Source organism: Gallinula chloropus (assembly GCF_964237585.1).
Source record: "Gallinula chloropus genome assembly, chromosome: 20".
NCBI lineage: Eukaryota > Metazoa > Chordata > Aves > Gruiformes > Rallidae > Gallinula > Gallinula chloropus.
This window is the reverse complement of record NC_140105.1, coordinates 2,468,289-2,484,359: the sequence shown is the minus strand read 5'-3', so window position 1 is coordinate 2,484,359 and position 16,071 is coordinate 2,468,289. Positions and strand designations below refer to the sequence as shown.

At 48.7% G+C, this 16,071-nt stretch overlaps 1 protein-coding gene across 1 annotated transcript in view; it reads left to right on the top strand.

Annotated features, from left to right (window-relative positions):
* Positions 1–7,210: 7,210 nt before the first annotated feature.
* TNRC6C (trinucleotide repeat containing adaptor 6C) overlaps positions 7,211–16,071 on the top strand; it is a 97,246-nt gene continuing 88,385 nt past the window's right edge. The window contains exon 1 of the mRNA XM_084273534.1: positions 7,211–7,312. The gene's annotated coding sequence lies outside the window, so the exon portion shown is untranslated. The remainder of the gene's footprint in view (positions 7,313–16,071) is intronic.

Here is a 16,071-nt window from a genome sequence, read left to right as displayed (position 1 = left end):
TGAGATGAGATATTAGGGGGAAGTTCTTTGCAGAGAGAGTGGTGAGGGGCTGGAAGGGGCTGCCCAGAGAGGAGGTGGGTGCCCCATCCCTGGGGGTGTTCAGGGCCAGGTTGGATGGGGCCCTGGGCAACCTTGTGTAGCTCCAGGCCTGGAGGTTGGTGTCCCTGCCTGTGGCAGGGGGTTGGAGCTCTGTGACCCTTGGGGTCCCTTCTGACCCAGACCAGTCTGGTATTCTATGATTTTACACAGTCGTGCTGCAAAACCCCAACTAAAGCTGTTGTTCACTAACGAAATGGGTTCAGCATTGCAGAGGCAGCAAGGGGACAGTGCCTGGTCTGAGGACTTGGGATTTGGGGGGTGTGAGTGTTGGGGGGTTTTTTTGTTTGGCTTTTTTTTTTTTTTTCTTAAGTATTTGCAAGTCCCTCTCAGCTGGTGCAGTGCTGGGAGATCATTCTCCTCCCTACCACTTGTTTCAGAAGAATTTTCGTCCCTTGGGTGTCTCATCCTGGTGCAGCTGTCTGAGCTGTCCCTGTCAAAGGAGGCCAGGCTGGCACACCCAGCAAATTAACTTCTCATGGCCTGTCTCCAGCCCTGCTTTCTTTCCATCAGGATAAGAGACTTGCAAACAGCTAGGAATCCCAAAAGCCTCTTGAGTTTTGAGCACATCACGAAAAGAGCTCCAGTGCTTTCCACACACGCAGGAGGGTCTGTGTGGGATGAGGGTAAAACCCAACCCTGCCACAGGATGGTTATTACAGGCACTTGGCAGGGCGTGTGTTATCGTTGTGTCCCCCCTTGCTCAGCCTGTCAGTGACAGATCGTAACAACTTCTGTGTTTCACAGGGGTTTTGCACACTCAGTGGTGGGTTTTCTGTGGCATCTGCAGCCATGCCTGGGTGGTGGGCACCTCCTGTGCCACCGGCACAGTCTGTGTCATCCCTCCTCCACTCATTCCAGCCCCCTTGTAGCAATAAATGATGTCCATGAAGGTAGAAAGCAGTGCAAGAGAAACCCATTCTCAGAACCATTTTTATTAGCAGGAGTATGATGTACAACTTCCCAGCCTTTAGACTTAACTGGGAGGATGCTGCATTGAGACGTTACAGCCTCTAAAACATCGCTTCCTCCCCCAGAATAAACTATAGGGTAAGCTATAGGGTCAGGTCCTGGGCTCTACCCCCTCTGCTCTGGGCAGATGATGTACTTAATGTTAAACAGCTATGGATAATAAGCAGAACGTGTTATCGCAGCTGCTGTGTGCTGTGGCAAGCAGGGTAGAGAGTCATGCGCTCCTTGCTTGCTTTTTGGCCTCGGGACACTTGTGTTCTTGTTTATACAATAGCTGTGCTTGGAGAGCAAGAATAAAAAATACCTTGTTTTCCCCCTTACCAGATTGCTGTTTAGCATCGTGCTACATCTCCCTCGTGGGAAATCCAGGTTAGAGGCTCTCAGGTGGGGGAGGGAATTGAATCCAGATGTTGTGTTTTCTGGGCAAGAGTCTGAAGGAAGGGGGTGTTGTAGGGGAAGAGGGAACCAGCTCCTCCAACCGAGGGTAACAGAGGGGCTTTTGGACTCCTGTGATGCTACTCGCTGCCTTGGCTTTGCTGAGCATAGAATCACAGAATCCCAGACTGGTCTGGGTTGGAAGGGACCCCAAGGGTCACAGAGCTCCAACCCCCCTGCCACAGGCAGGGACACCAACCTCCAGGCCTGGAGCTACACAAGGTTGCCCAGGGCCCCATCCAACCTGGCCTTGAACACCCCAGGGATGGGGCAAACTGATGTTAACTGTCTGTGCCAGAGATTGGGGATACTCTGTGGTACCATGTGTTTCAGGGGCCCTTGCTGCTTTGGGGCAGGACATTTCATAGCTGGATATAACACCTGGCACGGTTGGTTCTGTCCCATCAGGTCATGGTGTCACTGACTGGGCAAAGAACAGTTTATCTCTGCACATAAAAATGTGAGGAGAGAAACTAAGTTACTGAAATTAGTTTTTCCATAAAGAGAATGACCTGCAAGCATTAATTCAAGCTCCCAGTTCATTGGTAGGGTGGCCAGGAGGGATGTGCTTGCATCTCTCAGAGGGAATGGACTCCATCCAAGCCCCTTGCACATCCAGAAGTCCCTTGGAAACCTGAGAAGAGCCTGTTGTGTCCTGGATCCTGCCCTCCCTGTGTGGCCATATAGGAACCTGCTTTGGCAGGGTAGTTGGACTCGATGATCTCCGGAGGTCCCTTCCAACCCCTACAACTCTGTGATTGTGTGATATACATACACATATCCCTGTCTCAGGGCATCAGCTCAGACACGGATGAGCTTTTGAGGTGTCACTTCACCCTGTGTGGGCTCTAGGAAACCTTGTTCAGTGTCAGACACCAGACTCTCCTTAAGGCATGAGGTTGCATTTATCATTATAGCATGGCTCATGCTGGTCAGGCTTTGAGATTAACCCTGTGTGTGCTTGTTATTGCTTGATAAGAAGTGCTTGGTGACTACTCTGACCCACTTCTGGATCACAGAAAAATTCACAGGAGCCGTAAAGTCTACAGAGGGGGAGAGCATTTTGCATGAAGACCTCTGCTTAGCTTAGTTTTGTCACTCTCAGCAAAGATATCACCATGTCCACGTGGCTCCTCACACCCAAATCCATCTATCCAACATGCCCAGCCTCCTGTGAACACTCTGGTAACAGCCCTTTCCTGGAGACACAGGGGCTCACACAGCAGCAGTGGAAGGGCAGGAATTGCTCCTCTGCTGTGAGCAACGAATCATATGTCCCTTCTCCTTCCCTTCACACCAGATCACATCTGTTCTTACTCATGTGTGACAGAAAAAGGCTACCTGAGTGCTGGGGGGAAGGAGAGAGTTCAAAGGCGGCAGCGGACGCCCAAAGCGATGGCTCCCATGCTGGAGCAGCTCTGGAAAACAAAGCTCAGAGAGGAGTCTGTGCCTTGCTGGAGTGCTGTGACAGTGGCTCAGCTCAGGACAAGGGGGTTATGAGGGGATGGATGTACCACCCGCGGTGCCAGCAGTCACCAGCCTGCAAAGCTTCAGCCCACAGCACTGGGGGTGTAAAAGCAGCCAGCATCTCTCCCAGGGAGCAGGGAGGGCAAAACCCCAGAGGGGACGGATGCAGGGAAGAAGAAATCAGATTTGCATGGGATAAAACTCTGTATTTAATAGTAAAAGAGCTCAGGTAAGAAGAGAATGGTTTACTAGAGTGTGTTTTTACCCGCTGCAGATAGTACTTCAGAGTGTGGGTATCAAACACAACGAGCTCTCTGTGTCTGTGCGGCTGAGGTTGGTTACATCATGCTTCTCATGGTAATTTTGCCAGGGCCAAGAAAACATATTAGTACACAAATCACTTTCGGTTTTATTCCATTCTGACATTTCAGGGTCTCCAGCAACTTGGCATCACTCTGCAGAGCCAGCCACGCTGGGAAATATTTGTGTGCTAAAAGCCTGGTTTGAATTACAAATATTTGCACGTTCACAACACATCACTTAGGGCCCCGTCTGACCAGGAACGTGTCTCTGGGCGACTTGCTGAGCAGAGTTCCTGGTGAGGAGCAGCCTCCTGGAGGTACAGGGCGAGGATGAGGATGCTTCTCCCATACGCAGGTGGAAAGGGCGACCGTGGCTTTAGCTGTTGTGCTGCTTCGGGGTTGTTGGTTTATCAAGAAGAGCGAAAATCTCTTGCAAAAGAAGCTGTGTGGCAACCTCCTGCTGCGCTGGGGCGGTCTGTGGGAAGGAGTCTATAGGTGCTGACCTACATTTAAGTAAGAGCAAGCAGGGAGCTGCTGCCCTGGCTCCTGCAGAGGCACCGGTGCAGCCTCTGGGCTTGGACAAGGGCACTCTCACTCCAGCCCGGCTCTGCCTCCATTGCACTCCATGCCCGATGAGAGGTGTTAAGCCTGACATTCACAACGTGGGGGGTGAAACAAAAAGTATAACTCCTTGTTGTTAATAATTCCTCCCTCGTCTTTGCACTGATGAAGCACAATGGGAAGTTTAAACCTGATTCATTTTTTTTGCGTATACAGAGATCCCGGTCTGACCTGGAGAAGACACTTTGTTCTGGCTACAGCGATCCCGTATTTCATATTTCATGACTTTTTTTGCCTGCCGTGCAGTATTCCTGTGGCGTTCTGGCACAATATGGGCTCCCTCCAGTGGCCAAGGGACCGGGGGTCCCAGTGCCTGCCCGGGGAGCTGGCAGGGTGGCTCTGGAGCCATGGCAGGGTGGCTCTGGAGCCATGGCATCGTGGCTTCGCAGCATGGCATCGCCCCTCTGGCTGGGGATCTGACTGGGACAGGGCTTCTCTTAAGTTTCCCCCTGCTGTGTGCATTATCCCTGCTCTGTGCATCATCCCACTTGTAATATTAAGTGCCCGTGGGGGTACGAGTGCAGCGCACGGCCTGTGCTAACCAAGGGTCTCCTTCCCTTCCCCAAGCACAAGGCAGCACGGGAGAGGGGAGAGGGTGGGAGAGGACGTGCCCAACATCCTAGACACGGCAAATTTTGGCAGAAAGGGCTGAGTTTTGTGTTCCACTCTTCCCATGGCACTCTGAGCACAGATCCTGACTTCGTCCTCAAACCTGCAACCGGCTGACGTGGTTACTGGGGGGGGGAGAGGGGGTGTCAGCCAGGCTTTCCTAGGCATGCAATGGTTTGATGAGCCGCAGATTCATTTAAAACGCTGGTATTTTGTTGGAGGCACCTTGGAGAGGCCGGGCATCCCCTCGGAGGGCCACACCAGCCTGGCGTGGGGTGCTTCCAGCGCTTTGGGCCCGGAGGGCTGAGCCCTATTAGACACCTATAGCCTACCCCCGGCGTGTGGGTGTAGCTCTAGGTACGTGTAGACATACGCATGGGTGTAGCTACTCAGCGAGGCGCTTGCGTGGCTGTCCCTGCTGGGGTACGTGGAGGTGGGGGCAGGCCGGGGGCCCGGAGCAGCTCGGGGTGCAGCAGGCCCGCGTGCCTCAGCCTCCCCCCCGCCCCGCCTCAGCCGCTCCCGCAGCCCCGCAGAGCGGCTCCCGGGGTGTTTGTTTCGCACCGAGCCCTGTTTGCGGGCGGGGGTGCGTGTGACTGTACCGAGCCCTGTTCGCACAGGGGGGTGCGGGGTGTGTGTGACCCCGTTTGCGGGGAGGGGGGGGCAGCGCCCGTCCTGCCCGCCCCGTTCCCGCCTTCCCCCCTCCCCTCCCCTAGCGCGGGCCGAGCGCGCGCCGCCGCGGAGCTGGAGGGGGGGGGCGTGGCCTCCAGCGCGCGGCCTCGCCGCTCTTTGGCTCCGGCCGCCGCGCTCATTTGCATGTGGCGGGGGCTCCCCCTGTCACGTGGCCGCGCGCGGGCCGGAGGGGAGGGGGCGGAGGAGAGGGAGGAGGAGGCGGAGTGGGGTGGGGGGGGTGTGTGTTTGTGGGGTGGGGGGGCAGACTTCCTGTTTGAGGTCAGCGCGGGGAGGGGAGGGTGGGGGGAGCGCGCGGCGGAGCCTCCCCGCGGTCTCGCGCTGCCTGGCGGGGCTCTTGTCAGTTAGCAACAAAATGGCCGCGGTGGCAGCAGCTCTGCTCCTGAGGACGGCGGCGGCGGCGGCAGCAGCGTCCGTGGCGGTGGCGGCAGCGGCGGCGGCAACGGCGACGCGGAGGAGCGGGGGACCGGCCCGGCAGCACTGAGCCTGGCACCGCCTGCCTGCGAGCGGACGAGGCGAGAGCGACCGGGAGAAACGGAGAGAGAGAGAGAGAGAGAGGCGCTGCGGGCCCCCCCCCCCCCCCTTCTCCCCAGCCTCCGCCAGCAAGCCCGGCTGACTGACTGACTGACTGACTCTGCCCGAGGCGCTGCTGCGGCCCCCTGGGGAGACGCTGCCGCCTCGGCCCCCCCCGGCCTCCCCCGCTCCCCGCCTGCCCCCGGGGGCACGGGAGCCCGGGTCCTTGCACCTCCCCCCCGGCGAGGGGCTCCGCTGCCGCAGCCTCCCGCCGCCCCCCCCCCCTTCCCTTCCCTTCCTTTCCCTTCCCCCCCGGCTCCCTCCGGAGGCGCCGGAGAGAGCCCGCGGCGGGATCTCTTCTGCCCCCGGATCCCCTCCGCCAACGAGGCAGACAGACTGCTGGGTTTCCCCACTCCCCCCCGGCGCGTCTCCCCCCCCCCCCTCCCTCCGTGAAAGACTTTGCTGGATCCTCCTACTCGGATCCCCTCCCCGCGCTCGCTCCTTCCTGCGAGAGAGGCTGCTGGATCCTCCTCCCGCCGGAGAGGCTGCTGGATCGCTCTGCCGGGGTCCTTTGCCAGAGACGCGGATCCTCCTCCTCCTCCTCCCCCGAGAGAGCGCCGCGGATCCTCCGCCCCTAACTCGGATCTCCCTGGAGCGAGAGACTCGGCGGGATCCTCCTCCTGCCCGGAGCCTCATGTGAGACTCCGGATCCCCCCCGTGGCTCCGTGGTTGGTTTTTTTTGGGGGGGGGGGGGTGTTTTATTTTTGGTTTAATATTTTTTTTGTTGGGTTTTTGTTTTTTTTTTATTATTATTTTTGAAGAGGAGGGGGGATCCACCTTACAAACTGTTTCCTGGATCCCGGTTTCTCTTTTTAATTTGCACTTTTTAAACCCCCCTCAGATGCTCCTCCATGTGGACTGAGAACCCGTCAAGACACACAGACGAGAACTCATCCCGATCAACTCCAAATCCTGGCTTTCGTGGGTTTTGCTGCAACACGTAAAAGCAAACTTGTATTTAAGACACACTCGTGCAGAAATTTAGCGGAGGACCTTAAGGTGTATTTTGTCTCGGTTTCTTGGTCTCCTTTTGGGTTTTTCCTTTTTTTTTTGTTTTGTTGGGTTTTGGTTTTTATTTTTCTTCACTGGAAATCAGAAAAGCTTGTTTTGGAATTGGACCTGCCTTTGCTGCACTTCACCTCTGGGCTGGATAACACTGAAGCTCTTTGCTTTTCTACTCGGATAGTGTTTTCCTGTTGATCTGTTCTGTTGTTTTGGGTCTTTTTTTTTTTTTTTCCCCCTTCTGTGTGGCAGACTTTTATTTTTTTGGAAGGGGGGTAAACGACAACACCACACACACAAAAAAAAACCAACACAAACTTAAATTTTTTTGGCCGTGTGAGATTTTTTTCGTATTCAGATTCGTGAAATTACGGGTACACTTACAAAAAAAAAAAAAACAAACAACAAACCAACTAAAAAGAAGCGTTAAAATAAGAAAGGAACACGTCAGAAAGACCCCTACACGTTAGACAAAATACTCACTTGTTTCCTTACAGCAAGACTGAATCGAAAGCTGCCAAAGAGCCCCATAAAGAAAAGACTAAAAGGTAAGAAGGAGTGATAGCCTCTCTTAAGGTGGGCATGGTCGAAGTCAGCAGTGGAAGAAGCTAAGCCAGTGCATACCTCCCTTTCTCACAAGGCTAAACCAGATTTTAATATATATATATATTTACTATTTATTATTCAGTGAAGCAAGTAGCACCCTAAAACACTTGCAGATCCGCCTGTTATTATCAGGTATATGTGTGTATATAGATATTTGCTTCAAGCAACTTGGGGAAATACCTTTTTATACCCGCTGCAATTCTACCATTGTTTTTCTATGTGCCTTTCCCACCTCTCATAGCTGTTGTGAGCTTGAACAGCCAGCCCAAGCGCGGGGCTGGGGGTGTGCTGTGCCGTTTAGCCATCCAGCAAGGCTTCTGGTGCAGACATGGCCGTGTGTTGCCCTTGCTTTAGAACTCAGACGTGTGAGAAATGACCGCAGAGTTGTTGGAAATGATCCCAAGGGCTGGGAAAGGAGCGGTGGTGGTGGTGGTGGGGGGTATGGTCAGCACTGCTGCTCTGCTGGGGGGAGCAGATCTTTGTCCTTGGTGGCTGCTTGCTTTTAAAAGTTAAGATCTCTAGATCCGTGAGTTGGGGGGGGTTTTTAACCCTCCCCCCCTTCTCTCCACTTAATGAGATTATGGGGAACTCTAATTTCCCTTTGACTATCCAGAGCTCTTCCTCTAAACCTGCAGTGTCCGGTGGGATGTTGAGGGGAGTTGATGCTTTTTATCTGCGGCGCTGAAGGGGAAGAAAACCGGTGGGGGGGGGAAGAATGTTTGGTTGTTAAACTGAGAAACCTGCAAACGCTGGAAGTTTATTAATTGTTTGAATCTTCTTTGTTTGTATCGCAAGCTTGTGTCAAAGGTTAATCTTCTTAATATGTAATTAGTTGAAGTTCCAATTACGGGATTTATTGAACTCAATTGTGGTTCCTCCCCCCCCCGCCCCAGTCTTTCCATTAAATATAATACTGCTAGTCAGACTTTGTGGCTGCTTTATTTTCTGCTAAAACTGGAGTGTATCTGTGGGGAGATACTTGTCCAATTCATACAGGAGCCAGGTTAAATTTAGAAATAATCTTCGCTACGTCATACCCGGGGGGGGGTTGCCTATTTTTTTCTCCCGTATGCGTGTGTGTAGATCAGGCCGTTTTACGCTAATTTATATACCGAAATTTGCTAATGAAATGGGATAAATCCCGCGGTTATAAGGGGCTGCTCGGTGATGCTGAGCTCCACACCCGGGTGGATGTCGGGGTGCTGCGTGGACCCGAGGACAATGCGAGTGTGGAGGAGCATCCGCGCTGCTCCTGGGCGGGAAGTCACGGCCTTAAAGCCACATATACCCCGGGTGGGTTTTCAAGGCTCAGCCCCGAGCGAGAATGGAAACGCAGCTCCTGTCGGGTGTCACTTTCTTCCCGTTTCAAGAAAAGTAGTGGGAATGGAGACGCGGATTCCCGCTGCGTCCCCCCGATGTTGTGCCATGAAGGAGGAGGTGACTTGGCAGCGGGTGCAACCTGCGCTTAGCAAATCACGTAGGGGTTTTTTTTTTTCCCCCATAATTGCGGTTCCTCAAATTTAAAAAGCCCTCCTATGTGCCTGGCTGCTTCCGAGTGTTAGCTAGGAACTGGGAATGGTGTGCTGAGGAACCTGCCCCTGGACCTGCTGCTCCTCCGGCTTCTGGCATTATTCCCCTCGTGTTAAAGCAGCGATGTCAGGCTTGTGTGCAGGCAGTGAGAAGAAGGCGGCTTTGGTCTGTGGGAGGCTTGTTCTTTATAAATCGGTGTAGTTCAGTGTAGGAGTACTGATGCTTTTTGGGGGTGAGATTACAGAGGTTGTGCTGCGCGTGGATTTTGGGTAACCTTGCTGCTCCTGAGCCTGGAGAAAGCTGTAGTAAATCAGATTAATGGGAACTTCTTTTTAGTGGACACGACTGTTTGGCTAGTCCCAGTGTAATAATGCCTTGCGTAGCTTTGTCCTTATCTTCAAAGGCGAACTTATCTTTTGTGATTTCAAGTTATCTGACTGGCATGTAGCTTGTGAAATGAGAAAGATCTCTGCTCAGCCCTTGGCAAAGAGGTGCTGCCATCAGGGAAGCTGCTGGAGCCTGGGAGCAGGGCTTGCTTCAGGGCAAGAGGGCATGATATAAGGGATGATACGAGGGATGCCTGTGTTGCAGGCTACATTCTGCACTGCTGCCTATTGACTAAACATGTTGTTTCTAGTAAGAAAGGGAAGGTTAACATTCAGAGCTTGTCTGGACTGCAGGATGAGCTACTCAGGGTTTATTAGTGTTTCTGCTCTGTGTGTGTGTGGATTTGCATATTGACAGATTTAAGTGTCGGTATGCATCAGACTAGAAGCTGGCTGGGGTGTAGCGTGTTACATGCGGTTAGTTGCTGTGCTGTGAGAGCCGGTGCTGAACGTGGATCACTTGGTAATGAGGCTGTCACTGATGCAGGGCAGCAGTCCCACTTGGGAAAGGGACTTGTGGGGAGCCTCGGCCTGCCAGGTTGCTGTGCTGGGACAAAGCCTGGTGGAATTTACTCTGGGATAATACTGCCCTTGGGTCTTGGTTTGCGTTTGGTCTGCTTAAGGTTCACCCTCTTGACCTGGCATCTTTGTGTCCATCAAAATCCTCCTCAGCTCACCTGTGCCTGGGATGGGGTTTAACTCTTCTGCTGTAAGCCAACTGGAGCTTGCTGGCATGGATGAAAAATCCACCTCTGGCTTAATTTATTTTCCAGGGTTTGCCTCATTAAAATAACAGGTCATGCTTTTGATGACTTTTTGTGGTCTTTTGCTGATGTTTAAGGGAAGGAAGGTTATTGTATTCTTTTTCATTTGATGGAACTTTTAAAGGTTTATTAAGGCAATTTCATCCTATTTTTCTATGAGAAAAACCAGAATTGGACCTAAGAGTCCTTTTTAACCTGAGTGCTCTTTGCTGGAAGTTCTCACAGCTCCCATGGTCTGTATCTTGTGAGCTGGAGCAGCAACAAAACAGGTCAAGTTGAAGGGTTTGTTAAGCAGGGGTTGCAATATCATCTCTTGTGCCTTGAAGCAAACTGTTGCTGAATGTTGTAGAAAGCACAGCCTTAAGCTAGTCTAGAAATAGACCCTCCCTATGTTTTGTTTTGTTTTTCAGTCACTTCATTCAGAAAGGCCAGGACATTTTATTCAAGAAAGGGATTTACTGCCTGCTGCTAACTCAGTATGACCTACCCGTTTACAATCCCTTCAGATACTCTGTGGGATGTAGACACCTTTTCTCTTGCCTGTTGTTATTAAAAGCCCAATAGCAACGTTTACTTTCAGTTTTAGCTGTTAAGACTTAACCAGGGCTGGTGTGTGTGTGTGTGTGAGTGGGTAATATGTTAACTTAGCAGCTGGCCTTGCGGAGATAAACATGCGCTTTTCCAAATGCTGTCATCTGGCCCCTTTCCAAAACAAGCTGAAGGAGGAGGTCAGGGGTGGAGCCATCCTTTGCTTTAGTAAAAAGAGGCTTTCATTTGGAAAGAATTGCTGGATAGTATTGACTGGGAGAACCGCGAAATGAAAGGGGCAAACCTTTCCTGGGTGAACGGAATCCAAACCTTTCCTGGGTGAACGGAATCCAAACCTTTCCTGGGTGAACGGAACCCTCTCTGTGGATGACTTGCATCTCGGTGTGTGTTGCTGGGCTTCTCTCTGAGGGTGTAGCAGCTGGAATGTGGAATGCACGTTGCTTCCTCTTGAAAAATCACTGCTTTGTGTACCCCTCTGAACATGAGAACTGATGAAAAATTTATCATCTTTGGTTACAATAGAGATGTGCAACACAAAAGTGCTATTGTTTTAATTGTTTAAAATTCAGATTACAAGATAACGGTAATACCATTAGAAGGTTTCCCTTTGGCCCAGAAGCTGCAGGTAGGAGCCTGTCAATCCCTTAGTATTAAAGATGAATGATAAGGAAACCTCTTAAATGCCTGTGACGCTGCAGTCTAGCCAATTTAGGATCAGCTGATGCCTTCTAGTGATAATGGCTTGAGGTTTTCAGCTGTATTATGAAGATATCAGCTAGGGGAAATAGTATTTAGAAGAGAAGTATACTTTATTGAATGGGGAGATGATCCAGAAGTGACAGTAAATTGCATTACTAAATGATCTATGTGCTCTGCACAGTCTCTTCACTGGTAAATGGTAGTGGGAAAATGAAAGATGGTTATGCTTAATGTATGAAAGCAGAGGAATCAAAGTATTACTTGATCTTCCTTTAGGAATCTGGGCTATTTATGAAAACGTCTACCAATAGCACGGCTTAGTTTTACATCATGGTTACCAGATGTAGATGTACTTACACTTATTTTATCATTACTTAATCATGATTAACTTCACTGTGGATCCCCATGCACAGTTATAACTGTGTTTTCTGAAACTTTATTTGTGCAGCTTCCTACCTTGTCACTAATGTGTTTTAAAGTCTCCCACACAAGATAAAACTGTCTGAATTTGATGATCATAATAAACTCCCCTTCTTGCACAGAATAGTGGCAGTGCTCTAAGATTGTATCACTGGCAGCGCATGCATCAGTGCTTTAAAAGATGCATCTGATTGCTTTGTCTTTTTAGAAGATGTACCATCTCTCTTCATCCCAATAAAAAGGCTTTTTTCACTGAAGACCTCTTTAAAATAACAAGCAGTACTTAAGTTGCATGGATCAGGGTGCCAAGCAGCAAAATCTGAGTGAGTTTTGGTCTTAACCCTGGGTGTGAATCAGCACTGTAATTTCTTCGTTGTTGAGGTCTTATATGTAGTTGTAATTCAAGCTCATAAAATATCAGAAGCTTTGACAGTAGTGAGGTCTGCTTTCTGGAGCTCTTCCCTGTGGGTTTCCAGCCAAGGATGGCTTGAGAGTGAGAACAGTTATCTGTGCTGCAGCAGTGAGGTTTTATGGCTGGATGCCCAGATTGTCTAGCTTTGCACACAGCTTTATAGTTTGCCTTTGAGGGCTGTGGAGGTGGAAGTCATTTGTAATAAACAGCTCTCTGCAGCTTGCTTTTTCTAGGTTTTGAAATGTACATCCATTTAAAAAATTGCAAATCAGATCCACGTTTACTTAGATTTCAATCAGGAAATTCTGTGTTTTAGAAGCTTACCTATGAGACATGTCAACAATTGCTTTTTGCTTTGTATTAAAAATAGCCAGTATTTATCCCTTGGCTGTTTGGGCTTCTTTAACAGTGAGCTCTGAATTGCTAGGGAATGGGAGGGTGGGGTTTGGGGGGGGAGGAGGGTTAAGAGAAAATTTGACTTGTCAAATTGATTGGCATCCTTAGTGGTAATTAAGCCCCAGAGAAAAATATGTTTATAGGTCTCAAAATAGTTATCATACAACTACCAGCTATAGGCTCGTTTAGGAGGAAAAGATAACACCCACCTCCCTTCCACTGCAAGGAAACGAGCTACTCTGGGCAATGCAGTGTTAGTGTCTGGCTATGGGTGTTTTCTTGAGGCAGATCAGTCTCTGTTTCTTTCCCCCTGGCTGCTGCCTCCTGGGGTCTGTGTGTTTTCCTGTGATGACTTTCTGAAGGGATAGTGGGTTGTGCCTTTGTTACTTGCTCAAGAACAATCTCCTAGAGTGGCATGTCTGTGGTTTTTTTAAGAAGTGCTGTTTTCCTTCCTATTCCTTTTTTCACCTTCCTGGTTCTGTCTGCTTGAAGTTTACAGTTTCCTCTCTTGTGCTGGATTGTCAGGACTTCCCCAAGAGAAGAGGAAGACCTTTTTGTTTTGTTTGAGGGATACAGAGTACTCACAGTGGCTTGGATACCATTCTGGGTGGTCAGTATGTACACATATCGATTGTTAGTTCAAACTGACTCCTGCCAAGTCTATTTTAAGCTCAGCCAGATATCTCTCTTGTGTCAGCCTGCTTTTCAGTCATACTGTAGTCTCAGGCTCTCAGGTCTCTTAGTTATTCAGAATTCCTGAATGTTTTCGGGGCTGATGCTAACATCACTGATGCTGACAATGGAGATGCTTGTTTTCAAACAGTGGCTGGTTCCTGGTAAACAAAAGAGCCTCAGCCCACTGCTTTAATTCAAGCCATTCTAGAGAAAAGCAGCGGTTCAGTAAGAATGTGACAAAACCTCCCCAAAACAACCAACCAGCAGTACAGACCCATAATGTGCTGACTGCCATTTGACTGGATTTTCTTACAAGCTCATTAATAGAAGTCCATGGAAGGTGGGCTTTGGCAGTCCTTGGAAAACCTTTTGCTTGAACTTGATGTTTGTTTATGCCTTGAAGATCATGTGTTGTATGAAATGTGAAGTTAAAAACCCCACTAGCACCGTGTGTAAGTCAAGGAAGACTCTGCAGAGTGTATTTCCAAAGCCAGTCTGGAGACGGTTTCTCATTACCTGACATCATCTTTCTATCTGTAGGTCTCAATTTTCCTCTTCTCTCAATGTTTTTAATCAATTACACAAGCTTACATAACAGCAGAACTGCTTCCAGTGTTGTCTGATTTATTTCCCCCCCACCATGTTTTCAGCTCTGAAAGGGATGCTCCACTGGGAAGTTTGTCTGTTACTCACTGGCTATGTAATGAAAGATGTTACATCTCTGCAAATCTAATCATTCTTGTGTCTTTATGATGTCATAGCTGTAAATGCACCTCACTCTTGTGATGCTGCAAACAATTGCTCTTGGTTAAAAGCTGTTGGCATAGGTGTGCTGATCACACCTGATTGTAACTACCTCTTTGGTTCTCTGCTTATGAAAATAATTTGGTTTCTCTGTGTGTAACATTGGCCAGTGTAAAAGGTACAGAGATACAGGTTTATTTTTTAAGCCTTTAGAAATTAAATTAATATGGAAAATGCAGCATCATGTGATAAGTAAGGATAAGAGCCTGCTGGTAACAGTCTAAATGCTGTTCAATATTTTCTAGTGTGATCATCATAAAATATAGCTGTCTGATCCAGGTGTGGAGCTAAATTTGGTCTGTCAGTAGTAGAATTGCTTCTATTGAGGAGGAGAATCTCTGTATAAATAGCACTGTTTCAGGTGAAAGATGTTATTATCTGGGACTTACTGGAGCCTGGTGAATGTGATTTGTACTATTTGCATTCTTCTAATCAAACTTTGAGAAGCCCTTCCCTTTCGAACAGCACTATCCGAGTTAAGCCTGAGGACTGACAGTACGTTGTCTAGTGATGTCAGCCTTCATGCCGTGCTCCCACGCTTGTGTGTGACTGCACAAAGTGGTGTTACTGGACCTGTGTTTATGTAACTGTTTCCTTGAACACCCTCAACTTTAATTTTTCTTCCTGCATTTGTGACAGTGAAACATTCTTCACGAGTTTCTAGGTGAAACATTGCAGTGACACAACAAAATCCCATGCTTTTGAAGCAAATAACCCAGGCTGATAAGATACAGTCTGTTTTATCTGGATGATATTGTAACACTCTTGATAGTTCAGCTGCATTGAAATTGTGGTTTCCCACCCCCACTCTGTCTCCTGTCCCCCTGTCAGCATCCAGACAAGCAAGAGCTGATCTTTCTGGAATTCTGTCTGCATCTGCTGATCAGATAATGTACTTGGAGACGTTTTGGATAGATTTCTGAGAATATTTGCTCCCGTGGGCATTTCATGGACTGACTGAAGGCATAAAATAGTTATTACTAAGATTGTAATTGTCCATAAATTGATTTCCAAAGTGGTATTTACTGCAATTGGTTTTCCTGTCCCGGAAGATCATTCATGGCTATTTCCTTTCCCCATCTCTCCCCCCACCCTGTCTCTCCTCCTCCCCTGTGGAGACACCATTCCTTTGCTAAGTTGAAAAACGGATGGTGGCCCATTCTGATGGTGGCTCTGATATTCCAGTTTATTATTGGCAGGAACTGATGGCCAGATGCTTTTACTATGGAAAGTGAAGTGGGGGAACAGAGAACTTTGAAACTTGATTAACTTAATGGAAATAAGAATTACCTTTTCAGCAATGCACAGTTGATCTTTTAAACTCTGGTAGATTGCTGGTGGGAAAGGTACTAGCTTGAACCTTACAGCTTCCTTATTTTTGCACCACAGAAGAAGTCTTTTTCTGGATTTTGTGGATTCAGTACCCAGCCTAAATACAGACACAGAGTAGTGCAAGGGCTTCTTATCTCACTTGAGTTACATTGCTTTATTAATTTCCAAAACAACATTGCAGCTGAAGATGTATAAAGTGCACAAAACATTTGTGTTTAAACTTTCACATTTGCAGTGCATAACTTTTAGTACAGTTTATTAGTCTACAGTATGTTTTTGTCTTCCTTGACTCGGATCAAATTTGGTGTTAACCTCCTGCAGAGAATTGCAGGACCCCTGACATTTTATTGTGACTCTTGATTAGCTCACCAGGGTTCCTGCTAAGAATTCTTCTTTCATTCATTTGATAAATTGAATTCCCTATTCACAGTGCCTTTAAATAGAATGGTATTTGGAAAACTTGAAGACAACAACTTGAATGCTCAATGAGCTCACCCAGCAAATTTAAAAATGCAGGAGGAAATTACAGGTTTGTACATTCTGAAATCCTCTAAAAGAATAGACGTTTTACAAAAATATCAGTCTCCACCTTCATATTCACTTTAAATTTATTTATCTTCTGGTTTCTACAGCAGGGAGTTGTATTATCAGCTCTTTTCCCTTTTTTGTCTTATCTTGCCTTGTTACGTCAGGAGCTGGGTATTCAGTCTGTATCTGGGAGCAAATAGAATGAG